The sequence below is a fragment of the Camelus bactrianus genome, chromosome 11 (assembly GCF_048773025.1).
Source record: "Camelus bactrianus isolate YW-2024 breed Bactrian camel chromosome 11, ASM4877302v1, whole genome shotgun sequence".
In the NCBI taxonomy this organism is placed as follows: Eukaryota; Metazoa; Chordata; class Mammalia; order Artiodactyla; family Camelidae; genus Camelus; species Camelus bactrianus.
This window is the reverse complement of record NC_133549.1, coordinates 47,946,671-47,962,853: the sequence shown is the minus strand read 5'-3', so window position 1 is coordinate 47,962,853 and position 16,183 is coordinate 47,946,671. Positions and strand designations below refer to the sequence as shown.

General features: G+C 35.7%; 1 long non-coding RNA gene across 1 annotated transcript in view; it reads left to right on the top strand.

The window, feature by feature from the left end:
• The window catches only part of LOC141579258 (uncharacterized), a 52,846-nt gene extending 37,251 nt beyond the window's left edge, over nucleotides 1-15,595 (top strand). The window contains exon 3 of the long non-coding RNA XR_012510416.1: nucleotides 11,592-15,595. This is a non-coding gene — a long non-coding RNA (uncharacterized LOC141579258). The remainder of the gene's footprint in view (nucleotides 1-11,591) is intronic.
• The last annotated feature ends 588 nt before the right edge of the window (nucleotides 15,596-16,183 follow it).

Here is a 16,183-nt window from a genome sequence, read left to right as displayed (position 1 = left end):
TATAATATTGGAAAATTATGAATATGCTACATTATATTAATTAGTTGAAATTTAAATTTTCAATTAATATTTTAAAAGTCTGATGTTTTTAATTCTGAGAGAACTTAGTATTTTATAAAATTATTTTTTTAAATCTGTCAAGCTGATATCCAAAATGGCATTAGTGATAAAATACTAGATGATTTCCCATTAAGCCAGGAATGCCCACTATTACAACCTTTATTTTTCTCTTTTAATCTGATATTTTAGCTGGTAGAATTAAGTAAGTAAAATGAATGAGTGACATAAATATTGAAAAGGAGGTGATAGAAATGTCAGCATTTGTAGATGAACTGGTTTCCCATCAGAACGTACAAAAATAAGTCAAATGAAATTCCAGTAAGTTGGTGGTTTGTTACAAAACATTAAAATAATGGTTTTCTTATATTGTAATAATAACAAAAAATTCAGAGTATTTCAGAATACATTTTAAATAAACATGCAGATTTACTATAGAGAAAACTATGAGTCTTTACTGAGCAGCATAAGTGAGAATTGGAAAACTGGAAAGATGTTTCATGTTTCCAGAATAGGAAGGCTCAGTGGTAAGATGTCAGTTCTACAGAAATGAATCCAAAGCAACACAATGAAAATAAAAATGCCAACAGTATTTCTCTTCAATCTGACATGATTCAAAATTTCATCTGCAAGGATAAACATAGAAGAAAACCCAGAACGATATAGAAGGAATATCTATGCAGGGAAACCTGTTCAACAAGCTAACAAAATGTACTAAGAAACCACAATAATGTAAACATTAGGGTGAAATTTGGACAATCATAGACAGATCAGTGGAACAGAATCTAAAATCCAGAAAGAGACTCGGATATGGTGACAGTAGCATCCCAAATCAAATGGAGTCAAAATAATAAAACTGGCAAAAAAAAAAAAAATTTAACTTCTTTTTAACAGAAAATACCACAAAAAAGAAAAGGAAATTGTGGGCAGAAAAATGCAACATATATGGCAGAAAAGGGGTTAGTTATTCAAATATAAAAAGAACTCTAACAAAATAATGTGCCTCATTAGAAAAACATGCAAAACCATAAACACCACTTTTTTATTGCATATAGTTGATTTGCAATGTTGTGTTAGTTTCAGATGTACAGCAAAGTGATTCTTTTCCATTATAGGTTATTACACGATATTGAATAAAGTTCCTTGTGCTATATAGTAGGTCCTTGTTGCTTATCTATTTTATATATAGTAGCATGTATCTGTTAATCCCAAACTTCTAATTTATCCCTCCTCCCACCCTCTCCCCTTTGGTAACCATAAGTTTGTTTTCTATGCCTGTGAGTCTATTTCAAACAGAGCATTTTTAAGAAATATAAATGATGAGTAGACAAAGAATAAACATAACATTACTATTAATCTGAGAAATGCATATTAAAACAAGGAGATAAAGATATTTCCACCTGTCAAATGGTCAAAGATCATATCAAAGCATAGTAATAGTAGATATTTGCGAGGGGAGAGTATAGCTTAGTGGTAGAGTGCGCGCTTATCATACATGAGGTCCTGGGCTCAATCCCCAGTACCACCATCAAAAAAATAAATAAATAAAAATAAACCTAACTGCCTCCTCCCCCCAAATTAAAATAATTTTAAAAAATTTTAATAGCAAATTTGCAAAAATGACTTTTTGTTGCATTTGGCCAATGGGAGGCACCAAAAAGAGACAGGAAACAGGAGAGTGAGTGGAATTTTTACTTTCCGTATTCAGAATTGTAGTTTGCCATGCTTGTTCCGATACTTAAGGCCACAGTACCTGTTTAAATGGCTCTTCTCTCACAGCTGCAGCTCCCACCAGGTTCCAATAACTGCTCCCTTGTCAGTCTCTTTCAAGAGGCCTAGAGTGGAAAAAGTTTCCTGAGATATCTGGTCCCTGGATACACAGTACCTGCTGATTGCTCTAACCCTGGCCCCACACCACTATAAATACTCCCTCTGTGGAACTCCCTTGAATAACCCCGTTGAGTGTGGTTCCCTGGCAGGACCCCGAATGATACACAGCCCTGCAGTAGGAATGTATTGTTTAAATCTCCATGTGTCTATGTGCAGATACAAATGTAGATACAGACTTAGACATAAGTAGAGACACTCAGAAAAATCTCAGAATGTATATATACCAAAATGTTTCAGGACAGATAACTCAGAAACACACACACACATATACATACATTTCTACATGTATAAATTCAATCAATGACAAAGAATGTAGGAAAAGAACTGGTCAAAAATAATGCCATTGCTTAGCTTTTTATACAGAAAGTTCATTTAGACCATCTCTATATACAGACAATATAAAAACTGTGTGTAAAAAAATTAAAACCTTAAAAAATATATACAAATTAAAATTTACCAATCTCTGAGGGAAAGGAATTTGAAAGTTCCACAGGGAGCTTGGGAGGGGAAAGTCTGAAAAAGATGAATCAATTTAACATTTAAAAAAATGTAATTTCTACTGATGACAAACAAAAATAAAAAAATATATTAAAAGTGTATATAATTACAAGAGAAGCAAATTTTTCAGATTATTAATATTTAAAGGACCATGGCCAGCAAGAAAAAGATATGAGTGGAACAACCCCAAAAGAGAACATGACACTATTTATACCTCCATTCAAAACTTTCAAGCCTCCTATATATAAAATAGATAGATAAATTTCTACTGTATAGCACTGGGAACTATATTCAATATCTTGTAGTAACCTATAATGAAAAAGAATATGAAAAGGAATATATGTATGTATATGTATGACTGAAACATTATGCTGTACACCAGAGATTGATACAACATTGTAAACTGACTATACTTACCTAAAAAAACCAACTTTCAAGCCTCATCTCTCACAACACCTCCTCGACCCTATGCCTGTTCCTTTGGCTTAGAATTCTCATCCCTCCCCACCCCAACATTATCCCAAACCCCCACGTCCCCACCTACTCTCACCCTATGCACTCAGCTTCACAGGCAAACATCTCACCTGGCAAAGTCCCAGGCAGGACTCTCACCTCTGGACCTGCACCCAAGCAACTGAATTGCTAGGGAATATTGGACAATTGTGCAGACTGATTTCCCTTTAACTCAGTGACCATCAGTCTCAATGAGTTACTCCACACTGTCCAGAAATCCCAATAAGTTCCCTGATAACCCCTTGATTTCCTACTTTTAAAGACAATAATGTCATTTGAGAGCATTGTCTACAAATGGGATCCAGTTTCGTATCTTGCATCACTTTTCCACTTCTTCCCATCTTCCCCTTCGCCAACCCACTCTAACAAAATGTTTCTTACTCAGGTTGCCAAAACCTATGGACATTTTCAATCCTCGTCTTATTAAACTTCTCAAATGACCAAAACCTCCACACTGAAACACCCTTCTCTTCCAATTCCATGAAACATCACCTCCTTCGTTTCTTCCTTACCTTCCTGCTTGCTCTATCTAAGTCTCTGTTTCCAGGCTTCCCTTCTTTCCTCAGTCTCTAAAGAGTGTGGAGTTACTCCAGGTCTCTACTAAGGGGGGTCTTCTCACTCTATCTTGGATGATTTCATCCATACATGTTTACTCTGACATCAGTTCTGTGCTACCAACTCCCAGATTTTTATCTCCAAACCAGGTTTCTCTCCTGACCTCAAATTCATATCACCACTTGAATGTCTCATAAGCTTCTCACATTTAATATGCCCAAGAGAACTCTTATTCTTTCTACACCCTCCCACCTCCCCCATCCAAGCCTGTTGCTCCACATCTCAGTAAATGGCACCTCCATTAAATCAGTTGCTCTGACCAGAAACCTGGACGTTGCCATTGTTATTTCCTTCTTCCTTACTTCCCAAATCTAGTTCACCATGAAGTTTTGTTGATTCCACCTCCACAATATATCTCTAACCTATCCTCTTCTGCTGAGGATTTGGCCCATCCAAACCACCTTCACTTCCCTTCTAGACTACTTTCATAGCCTTTTGACTGATCTCACATCTACTCTTGCCTCTCCCAATCTATTCATCACACAATGGCCAGGAAAAAAATTTTTTTAATATAGACCTGATCAAAACTCTTCAGTGGCTTTCTATTAAAATTCATATAAAAATCCAGAATCCTCACTATGACTCTACATGATCTGGTTCCTTTTACTTTTTTGACTTCATCTCATATCCTTTCTAATTTCTCATTCTCCTCCAGCCTCACTGCTCTTCTTTCAAGTACTCACACCTATCAAACTCTTCCCACTTCAGGGAGTTCACCTGTGTTTTTCTCGCTACTGAACCACTTTCCATGGCTCTTTGCCAGTCTAACTTTACTTATTCTTCTGATCTCAGCTTAAATATCACTCCCTCAAAGAGGCTTTCCCTAACCATCACCACCCTCAATCTAAATTAGGTCCCTCTAGCATACCATCTTGTACCTTGCTTTCACATAATTTACCTTGTTTTATATTATATACCTATTTATGTGATTATTTCTAGTGTGTTTTCCCACTAGAGCTAGATCATACACTGCATGAGAACAGGTACCAGGGGATATTTGATTGGCTCATCATTTTTATACCCAGCACTCTGCCACCACTAGGCACATGCTCTTGGGTTTTTTTCAACAAGGAGATTAGTGAATACCTGAAGAGGGGGCTCAAGCCTCACGTCTGTAACTCCTCTCTCACCTGCTCCCTACACTGGTAGATTTCAGCACTTGCTTCCTTGTACCCCACTGAATACTATACCTATAATCATACTTGACAAACAGTCTCACTGAACTACTTTTGGGTTCTTAAATGAGCCAATACTCCATCCTGCTCCTGGGCCTTCACACACGCTAATCCCGCTAACTGAAACACTGCTTTCCTCACTTAACCAAGTGATCCAACTCATATGCTTAGGATCAGTTTAGGGAATGAATTAAGAACCTGCTTGAACAGTTCCCTCCCTAGGAAAGTGAGAGTAGACCTACTTCTACTTTCTTAAACCAACATGTTTTCAATGTGGAAAACACCTTAGGAATAGGAAATTCTAAAATGAACCACTATTCAAATCACATGTTGCTACTAAAAATACTGCAGATTTAACTCCATCTCCTACCAGTGGAGTGGAAATAAATAAACCAGTTTCTCTAAAATGGCTTCAAGGACAGTGCCAGTGCCAGTGCCATCTGTGTTAACAAAATTTCAGGCAAAAAAATCAGTGGTTACATAAGACAAGAATGCCTAATTTTCCACATTGGCTTTTTCCAAAGAACAGCCTTGAAAGTATCCAGAAATCAATTGATTGGGTAATGCACTTTCAGCAGCCCAGTAGCTGACAGAGGGCCTAAATCACCAAGTGAAGACCAGGGAGACCTGAATAGGCACTGTCCAAGTAAAGAGAGACCCTGAAAACAGAGAATATATTCAGAGCGAGTGACTGGCATGGGCTGATACAAATTCAATTATCAAAGATATTGCATGTGCCATTTTTCATAATAATTAGGTTGCGGGCACCACAGGTTGGCTCACTTGGCATTCATACCTGCTTTTTCTACTTTGGTTTCCTCTAGTATAGAAGCTAGGAAAGCTAATTAATCACTTTCCCAGTCTCTTTTGAAACTAGAGATGACTAAATGAACAGTTTGAGCTGATAAAACTTCATCTCCCAACTGCTTAAGTCAAAAAATTGGAGTCATCCTTGACTCCTGTCTTCCTCCCATACCCCACATCTGATCCATTAGCAAATTCTGTTTGCTCCACTTCCATAATATATTCCAAATCTAAATATTTCTCACCAGGTCCACTGTTACCATCTTCATCTAAGTCAGCGTTATCTATTGCCCGGGCCACTGTCACAGTCTCCCATTTGGTCTCTCTGCTTCCATCTTTGCCCCCGACAATCTACTTTTCAAAGAACAGCTCTATAGTTATCTTTTTAAAATGTAGACCTCATCTTAACACTTCTTTACTCAAAACCTTCCAACATCTTTAAATCAAATAGAATACAAACTCCTTACTGTAGTCTACAAGAACTTGCATGATGTGCCTTCCAGCTACCCTGCCAACACCCATGTCCACCACTCTCCTGCTTGTTCAGAATTGCTGGCCTCCTTGCTGTTATTCAAACATGCCAAGAATGTTCCTCATCAGGGCATTTCTATCTGATGTTCTCTGTGCCTGGAACACTCTTCCTTCAGATATATTTCTCCCTCATTTATTTAAGTCTCTACTCAATCATCACTCTATCAGAGACCCCTTCCCCAAATACTATATCTAAAACGCCATGCTTCTCATCGTTCTGACTTCACTGCACGTATTACAACTTGACCTTATCATTAGTATGTATTGGTTTATTTCTTTATTGTCCCTCCAACACTTATGCACACACACATGCACACACATGTATTTTATTTACCACTATATCCCCAACATCTAAAAATGTGCCTAACATATAGTAGGAGCTTAATAATTGTATCTGTAGAATTAATAAGCTTCCCATAGACCTCTGCCCAGACTTGAGTTATCCTCTATTACCATTGATCTATTCCTTTCCGCAACAGTGAATCACGATTCACCTAAACCAGTCATGGTAATCCTATTCCACTTTGGCATAGATTGTTATACAGTAAACATGTGATCTGATTTTTTCAAGGGAAGGGAAAATTAACTAAAAGACAGCTCTTCTTAAATAAAAAGACAAAGTCTTAGAAGTAGCTACTGTTTTGTACCTGTCTCTTCCTTCCTTCTTGGAATATGGGTATGAAGATATAATGCTCAGAGCTGTGGCAGCTATCTTGCAACAATGAGGTGACATGCATGAAGACTAAAAGTCAACTCAATGAGAATAGCAGAGTGGAAAGACAGGGAGACCTCAATCCTGATGACATCATTAACCCAGTGAATAAACCTGGAACTGCCCTTTTCCAGTGTTCTTATTAAGTAAACGATAAATGTTCTTATGGTTAGGTTATTGTTAGTCAGATTTTCCTTTATTAACAGCCAAATGAAGTCCCAACTGATTCAGTTATTTTATTATGAATCTGTTTGAGAGAACAAATGTGTTTTCCTTTTATGTAGATCATTCTGGATAAAAGAGAAGGAAAGAGGGAGAAAGGGAAGGGGGAAAAACTCAACTAACTTATAGATGAAGTAATCCTGGAAGGCGAGTGAATTACAGAAAGGATAAAGAAGAAAATATACATATATATTTTCCAATATCTTCCCCACTCATCACCTAGTCTCAACTTCCTCCGATCTGTCTTTATCTGAACCTTCCACTAATACATAAAGATTATAAACTAAGCCACTGCTTTCATAAATCTGTGGTGGTGCTTTCATACCATCACACTGTAAAACCTTTAATGGTGTCTCATAATCTATCAGATAATGTTCATCTAGTTAGCATTCAAAGCTGCTAAAATCCAACCATACCAATCCATTGAATGTATCTCCCCTTCTTTCCTTCCCACTCAAATAAAAACAAATTAATCAGAACAAACTCTCTTTAATGTCCTCTTATTCATTATGACGTCTAAGCCATGATCTCCTTATTCCCCCTTCCAAATTGCTGGATGAGCTAATAGACAAAGTAAATAGGTATTTAAAATACTGACAAAGCAGAGTAGAGACAGAGAGAAAAGGCTCAACTATAATGAATTTATCTAGAATTCTGCAACCAGAAAACTGGAATAAACTTTCATTTCACCATGCGTGCATGTCTTGAACTTATGGTTTTAGAATTGTTTTATTTTGAACTACATATGGCATACATATATCATAAAGTTTCTTCTAAAGTTTGAATCAAGCCCTGACCATTTAGAGCATATCTTCTCTTCTCCTATCTAGATCCCACTCCATCCCTAGAGCCCAAATCAAAATCTAACCTTCTCCAAGTAACCTTTCCAGACCACAGTAGGGTCTTTTTTTTTTTTTAATGAATTTTTGCAGTTTTTAGATTCAAGTTTTCCCTTAAATATATATGTATTTGTATCATAAACTGTTCTATGTCAAGTTGTACCTTATCTCTCTTATTAGACTCAAAATTTCGTACTCACAAGTAAACCCTCAGAATACATTGTACATTTTTTTAAATCTCCCACATTGCAGCTAGAACAGTAGGAATGCAATGAATACTTGTTAAATGGTAAGGGTACAGACCCTTGACTTGCCAGTTTACATGACCATTGTGCTAATGAATTTTTTAATATAAATACTTCATGTCTCAAGAGTTATCAACAAGCTATTGGGTCAAAGATAAATCCTGGATTAAGTTATAAAGTCAGACACTATAATCAGTATCAATAAATACCCAAGTCCTTTGGGAAGTTCTGCAAAAATCTACCAATTTTAACCAATTGCTCCTTGCAAAGTCTTTCCTAACAGGCAAGGGAAGAGCCACACAAAAACTTATTTGGTCAGATATTAACCGTCCCACTCCTCCCCCTTCACCCAAAACACTACTACCTCCATTGCCAAATCAAAAATACGTACATTTGAGGGAAAAGGGAGTGGGGGAGGGATAAATTAGGAGGTTGGGATTAGCAGATACAAACTACTATATATAAAATAGATAAACAATAAGGTCCTACTGTATAGCATAGGGAACTATATTCAATATCCTGTAATAAACCATAATGGAAAAGAATCTGAAAAAGAAGAGATATATATATATATATATATATATATATATATATATATATATATATATATATATATATATATATATATATATATATATATATCTGAATCACTTTTCACACCAGAAACTAAAACAACACTGTCAATAAACTCTACTTCAATTTAAAAAAAGATGTATGTTTTAAATCAGAATATGGATTGGCAACCAACAGCATTTATGCCCTATCAAAACTGACTGCCATCACATGCCCACCTCCCTGCTGCCTCTGACAGTCTGCTCCCTGCCTCAGTGACAAAAATTGGCAGCCAGAATGCTTCTTCTTCCAGTGTTAGGAGCTATCCTGCTCCTCCCTGTTTGGAAATCATGGCCAGACGCCTCCAACCTGCTAAAGGGAAGGGAGTAGAAACTTTGGCACCCTAATTTTAAAAGGGTGCCAGTCCATGATGTAAAAGGAAGACTACAATAAGGATTTACTGTGTAGCACAGGGAACCAAATTCAACATCTTGTAATAACCTATAATGGAAAAGAATATATATATGTATAACTGAATCACTCTGCTGTACGCCTGAAATGAACACAATATTGTAAATCAACTATACTTCAATGTGGAAAAAAAAAAAAGGAAGACTATATCCTTCTCCAAGTGTGGACACTGCCTCTTTCCTTTGTTGCAGTCATTGCAGTCATTATCTGATGTCTTTGGCAGAGAACATATTGAGTAAGCTTTTCCAGGGCATGCTTGTAGCCTTGGAAATAGATCTTCCAAAGCAAAAAGTCAAACTTCTAATTGTTTCTCAGTTTGCACGCACCCGTTCACCAACACACCTCATTTTTTAAAAATTTTTTTTTAACAAAGAAAGCCAAATTCATACTCCCTACTGTCCCCTTACCACTGGCAAGTCATTCAGATTTTTACTTCTTCTTTTGGACTATTTTCTTTCCCTTCTCAATTGAAAAAAAAACAAGAAAACTTTTTTTGTCATCAGTAATTATTGCCTTTCCCATTTTCCCTTTTCTGTTCCCTGGCCTCATTTTTTCTGTCCTTTTCTGGAACAACATAAATTTTAAAAACTAAACAGAATTGTGGGTAGGACAATAATTGAGATTTTAAGGTCAGTATAAAAAAACTGGATACAAAGGATTACTTATTCCTTTTAAAGCTCATTACTGATGTATTTAGTATTCACTATAAAGGGCTTTTAAAGAGAAATACGAAATTTTTTCTCAGAAGTATGGAAGGTTACATACTAGCATTAGGCCAATATCATATTATGATACGATAATAAACATGAACTACTATAAACTCTTTTCTGCTGGATTCAATGACATGAGTTTAACAGGCAATCCAGAGCCCCAACTTCAACTTTAATCAATTCCAATGTCAAATGTCTGATTATCATATGCTCCACTTAATGAGTAACTAGCTGGTGAGTAACATCTCAGCTTGATTGCAGCATGATATGTACAAATCAGACTGCTGGATTTTCTATTTTTAACACAGTTAAAGGGTAACAAATATGTCTTAAAAGACCATGGAAAAATACCACACAGCTGAGAGAATTGAAAAACTAAATGCTTCTAATTGCAGGTTAAGTTACTCTCATATTCTGGGCTTAATTTTTCCTTGGGATCTCAGGAAGATACAATATGCTATATCAAGCTACAGAAACAATGAATAACTTCCACCAAAATCTATATTGCTTTAGCCATGGTTGTCTGGTGTGAGGACTAAGCCAAATAGATTCAAGCATACTCATGGTTTTTATTAACCTCTTCCTCAGAATTAATCAAGATTTGAGTCCCAATTCTACCACTCAAGAGCTCTGTGACATCTAAAATGTAGTTTGCTTTTCTAGGTCTCAGTTTTCTTATTTGTAAAATAGAGATAATAACCTACATCACAGGGCTGTCTTAAGAATTAAATGAGAGAGTATACATGAAATATCTAGCTCAGTGCCTAGAATCTACTGAATTTCCTTCGAACCTCTCCGCATCTTTAAACATTCTTACTATTGTGAGCCAGTAGGATATATGGAAGTATCCATTCCTCTGTAGCAATGAGCTGAATGAGTTTCTTGTTTATAAGCATTCTTCCAAAATGTTTCGTGTGCAGGCAATTTTAATTTCTATAAATAGTATTATATATCTTATCCTATGTGAGGGGGAATTAGTTTATTTCTATCTTTCTTTGATTTTTTTTCATGGAGGTACTGGGGATTGAACCCAGGACCTTGAGCATGCTAAGCATGTACTCTACCACTGAGCTATACCTTCCCACATCTCATCCTATTTCTTATTCTATTTCTTGTCTGGTTTCTGCTTGGAGGAGTTCTTTATTTCTTATTGTTGTGGTTTTGGGAAAGCATAAAATATGCTCAATATTAGTCTTTCACAGCTCCTTTTGGAAGGCAAATTCAAAAGCGAGATTTTCTAAATCAGGTATGCCCAAACTTGCTTGGAACAACTTTATCTAAAGAGATTAGATATACATGCAAAGCAAATACATGATGAAAGAGTGCAGACTTTTTTAATCATAGGTCTTCTTTTTTTTTTTTTTTCCCGGAGGTGGGAGGGTGGAGTGGATGCCCCAGGTGCACAGTGTTGAGTTAATCACGTTCTTCACGGCATATTATCATCATTGGTCTGTGCAAGGCCTTGCCCTAATTTTACTTCTTTATTTCCTTTAATCCCCATTCCTCATGTCTTTTTCCTTCATCCCCTGATAGGCAACCACACCAATGAGTTGAATGGATGTCTTTTTGTTTGTTAAGTGTACTTACAGAATATATTGTTTTGTGTAAAGATGAATTTAATTTATTTAAACAGTATTTTGTTGTATCTTTCCATTTCTTTTTTCTTCACTCTACACTGTGCTAGTAAGTTCAGCTATATTGCCATGTGTAAATCTACTTAGCTATTGCTAATTCTTGCCTTGTTCTATGGTGTGCAGCCTCGCCATTTTCCCAGGAATGGGCACTCAAGAGAGCATCCAACCACCTACCACTACAAATAATGCTGAAATGAAAATTCTTGTATGAGTTCCTATATTCACCTATGTGAAATTTCCTTGGCATACATACCCAGGAGCAGAATCGCTATATATTAAGGTGAATAGACTTCTAATTTTATCAAATACTGCTGGATTACACCTGTCTACTGATACCAGCAGTAACTGTGGGTTCCTGTAACTCCAAACTTGGCATGATACAGCTTTCGAACAAATGGAATCTGGTATCTCACTGTTTTAATGTACATTTCGCTGATTATTGATGCAGTTAAGCATCTCTTCATTTGCTTGTTGGAGTTTCTAAACTGTAAGTTAGGCAATTCATGTTTATAACCTTTGCACATTTTCCTATCAAGATGGTTGTTTAAGTCTCCAGAGCATTATCCGTTATGGAAAATTGTGAAATGATTCATGCCATGGAAACATTAGGGTCATTTTCACTTAAAGTACTATGATCTCTCTAGTAAGCCAAATATGCACAAAATAATGCTTCCCAGCTTTAAATTGAGGGAATTTGGTTGCTAAAGGCAAAAAAGAGGGCAAAATTAAAGAAACATCATTCAAAATTTCATTCCTCGTACTAAAAACTGATATAAGTTTAGTAAAAAGTTTGTAAACGTTAGTAAAAAAAAATTGTACTAAAACCATGTCAATAAAATTGTTACTTTTCTCTTAGAAAGAATTTAGCAAAATTTATTTATCAAATAACCCTACTGAATTCTGAATATCTGGAAGGCAATTACTATCATGTATCCAGATTAGAAGATACTTCACTTTACAGTTGCTCCAAACCACTGAAATTATGCATCACCTCTTAACTTTAAGACATTATACAGGAAATACAGATGCACATGACGGCTTTATGTGTTTATCACTGAAAACTCATTCTACTGGGGGAGAGACTCTGGATAACAATTATTTTGTGAGTTTTTGATGTGAAATGGAAAATGTATGATGGATTTAGTAGTGATGGAGTACCAGCTATATATTAGAGCAAGAGATGTGTTACTATGCAAAAAAGGGGCGGTGTCTAAACGCGGACCCCCAAAACAGGGGTAATCTTCATATACCTCCCAGTCCTCACTCAGTGTTGAAGAAAATAGTGACGACTGTGACAGTGATCTAGGGCAGCTAATAAATACCTTGTTTGCAATGAGAAGAAATTTTTTAAAGAGTACAACTCTTTTGGTGATCATTTCACAGTATATACAAATATCGAATCATTATGTTGTACACCTGAAACTAATATAATGCATGTCAATTATACTCCAATAAAAATGCTAAAAATTAAATTAAAATTTTTAAAAAGAAAATTTTTTTCTTGCTGAAGTATGCCAGCTGATCACACAAGTATTTTAAATGAAGACTGAGAATAAAATTTTGGACTAGATTCTGATAATGCTAGTAAGACCATTTTTTAAATTTCAGATGGCTTCCTTAAGTCACATATCTCAGAAATATACCTAGTATCTTGACTATCCAGAACTTTTCATTTTAAGGTAAAACTATCATGATGTTTATAATGTTGAAGTTAAAGTACTGAGATTTCGTAAGAAACCTGAATTGCAGTGAAAGTGATTCAATCAAGATTTTCACTCTGCCAATTCTCTTTACTCTTCAAAGAAAGAAATCTATGGTATATCAGTGGGCATGTTTTAAAAGTACTCAGATGCTGCAACAGAATATTAAGAAATATTCCTTAGAGCCACACATAACCAAAGAGTGTGTTATTTGACATCCAAATGTTTGAAACATTCGAAACATTAGCATCTGACCGAGAAGAGAACCAAATGTGCTGTTCAAAGAAAACTCTCTCCTACATTTTTGGATCTGTGTTCAACCCAAAAATCCAAAACTGTCTGACAAAGTTAGCAAACATTTGCACCCACTTCTGATGATTTATAATTGTGAATTAGCATGTTCTAATTTAGAAGAAAATTAAAGAGTAAGAAAAGAATATTTGCATAAAACCTAGCCTGTAGTTTGAGTCACCCATAATCAAACCTCTCAGAGATTATTCTTAATAATTTTAATATATTTTATTTTTAATAGTAAGGGATTTTTAAGCCTAAATTTGTTGATTTGCATATGCTTTAAAAATCCATTAAGTGGTCTGTGGACATCAAAAGTCAGAGAAACCCAGATTGAAGGTGAGCTATGATGAGAGTGTTTTACTCTGTGCCTCTGGGTACCACTGATTCACAACTAGCATCCAAGGTTTCAGGTACAAATTGAAAGGAGAGACTCTTTCTCTTCCTAGGGATGAGTCATGGGAGCAGGTATTATTACTATACTTCCCTGTTTTTATAAACAAGAAAACTGTAATTTGGAAAAGTAAAATGAGCAGAATCACACGGATTATACACACCAGAAGCAGACCTAACTCAAGTCTTCTCACCCCTAATTCAGACTCTGCTTTACACCATTCCTTCTCAGAACTGGAGCCGTTGGGGTGCATTTGGTATTGCACAATGCTTCACTTATTTAAACCATCAACTTAAAGGAATACTCATCCTGGAACTCTAACTGGGTCGATGGCTACTAACTAAACTTCCTACATCACATCTAGGTGCTAGTTCAGCTTTCATTGAGAAACTTCCTGCTACCCTACAGAGTTGTCTTCTTCCTGCTTCCTTGAAGGAGCATTCAATGCAGCTCAAAGTAATGCATATTTGAGTCCAGAGCTCCCTCTATTCTAATGGCACTCTATTCCCTGGACCATGTCCAAAGCACCAATTTCTTTCCCTACCCCACAGCTTGCCTCCCCTCCCCCGCTTTACTTTCAGACCTGGATGTAAGATTAGGAAGCGTCTGAATTTCTTTTTAATATTTCTTTTTAAGCCTTAAACCAACATTACAGTTTACAGTTGGGCTGAAGATTCATATTCATTCTGTTTGTCAGTCTTTAAAAATGAGTAAAATCATTTCCACTAGATGGCAGTCTTTACCAAGAACTATAAGAGCTATGCCAGCTTGTGGCAATTTGCAAATTTTAAAGCCTACCTTTTACAAAGATAAGTAGATATGCAGCCATTTAGTAGATGTACTAATACAAAGCTTCTAACTGTGAATCCACTTTTGAGCCCCCACTTTAGAAAAAGCCAATAAATGTTAAAAATGTAATGTGTTTTTAATAAACAAATTTTATTTGTTTCAGGTTGAAGTTTTTTTTAATTAAACCTATAATATTGTGTAAATGTAAGGTGTACAACATGTTATTTTGTTACACATATATTGTAACACGATTGCCATTGTAGAGATAATTAGCACCTCTTTCGTGTTACATAACTATCATTTATTTACGGGGTTGGATCAACTAAATTCTCTTGGCAAGTGTGATAATTATAATACAACATTGTCGTCTCTATGCACTGCACAGTACTAATGCTCAGATCTCTAGGACTTATTTTCTACTCATTACAAGTTTGTGCCTTAAAACAACTTTGGAAAAATTTCTTAAAGAAGTAAGGAGTTTCACCCAGAAGAAAGACTGAAAGACATAGATCAAATTATCTTTTTGTAATTACTGTTCATATTCTCAGATTTTAAAAATGCTTGTTGATTATAAAAATTTAGTGTTCGGTATTTGGAAGAAGAGATTGGCTATTGCTATTTACAGTTGACATTTGTTCTGCATTTCCCCCTCAGGTGATAAAGGTATTTTTAAGTTAAAATATAATCTATTGAGTAGAATTTATCATATGCTACAATTTGTACTCTGACCTATGGATGAGATTGTTTCTTCTCCTTACCTGCTTTGTTATTTATTAGTATTTGATGATTCATTATTTGACTGAGTGCTTGTAAACTTCTTATTGAAGTATAATGTAACTAAGGAAAAGTGCACAAATTGTAAACACACAGCTCAATAAATTTTCATAAGGTGAAATGAACATGATTGTTTTTATGTAATTATAGATTTTATCTTTTTAAATTTTATTTGCTATTTGTTTGGTTACACCCAAGAAATCAGCACCTAGATCAAAAATTAGAATGCTACAGCCACCCAGAAGTTCATTCATTCTACCTCCTGGTTACTTCCCCACAATGGTGACCTCCCCACAATGGTGACCATACCCTGCCTTCTAATACTATAGATGACTTTTGCCTGGTTTTGAAGCTTAATGAATCTTCTCCATTCTTTTGCTTCTCATTGTGTTTATGTGTCCCATCCATGTTGTTGTCACTGCTGTATATCACAACTTTTTATTCATTCTATAATTAAAGGATATGTATGATTTTCAGTTTGGAACTATTATGAATAGTGCTTCTATGAAGTTTTAAATCAAAATGTGTATGAATTTCTTGGAGTGGGTATATACCTAGGAGCGAGATGGCTGGGTCATGGGATTTGCATATATTCAGCTTTGATAGAGATCACCAGTTTTTTCTGAAGTGGTTGTAACAATCCATACTCCCACCAGCAAGATATAAGAGTTCCACTGTTCTAGTTCCTCCCCAGAATTTGGTACTGTCAGTCCTTTTATACTGTAGCCATTCTGATGGGTAAGCAGTAATATCTCATTTTGGTTTTA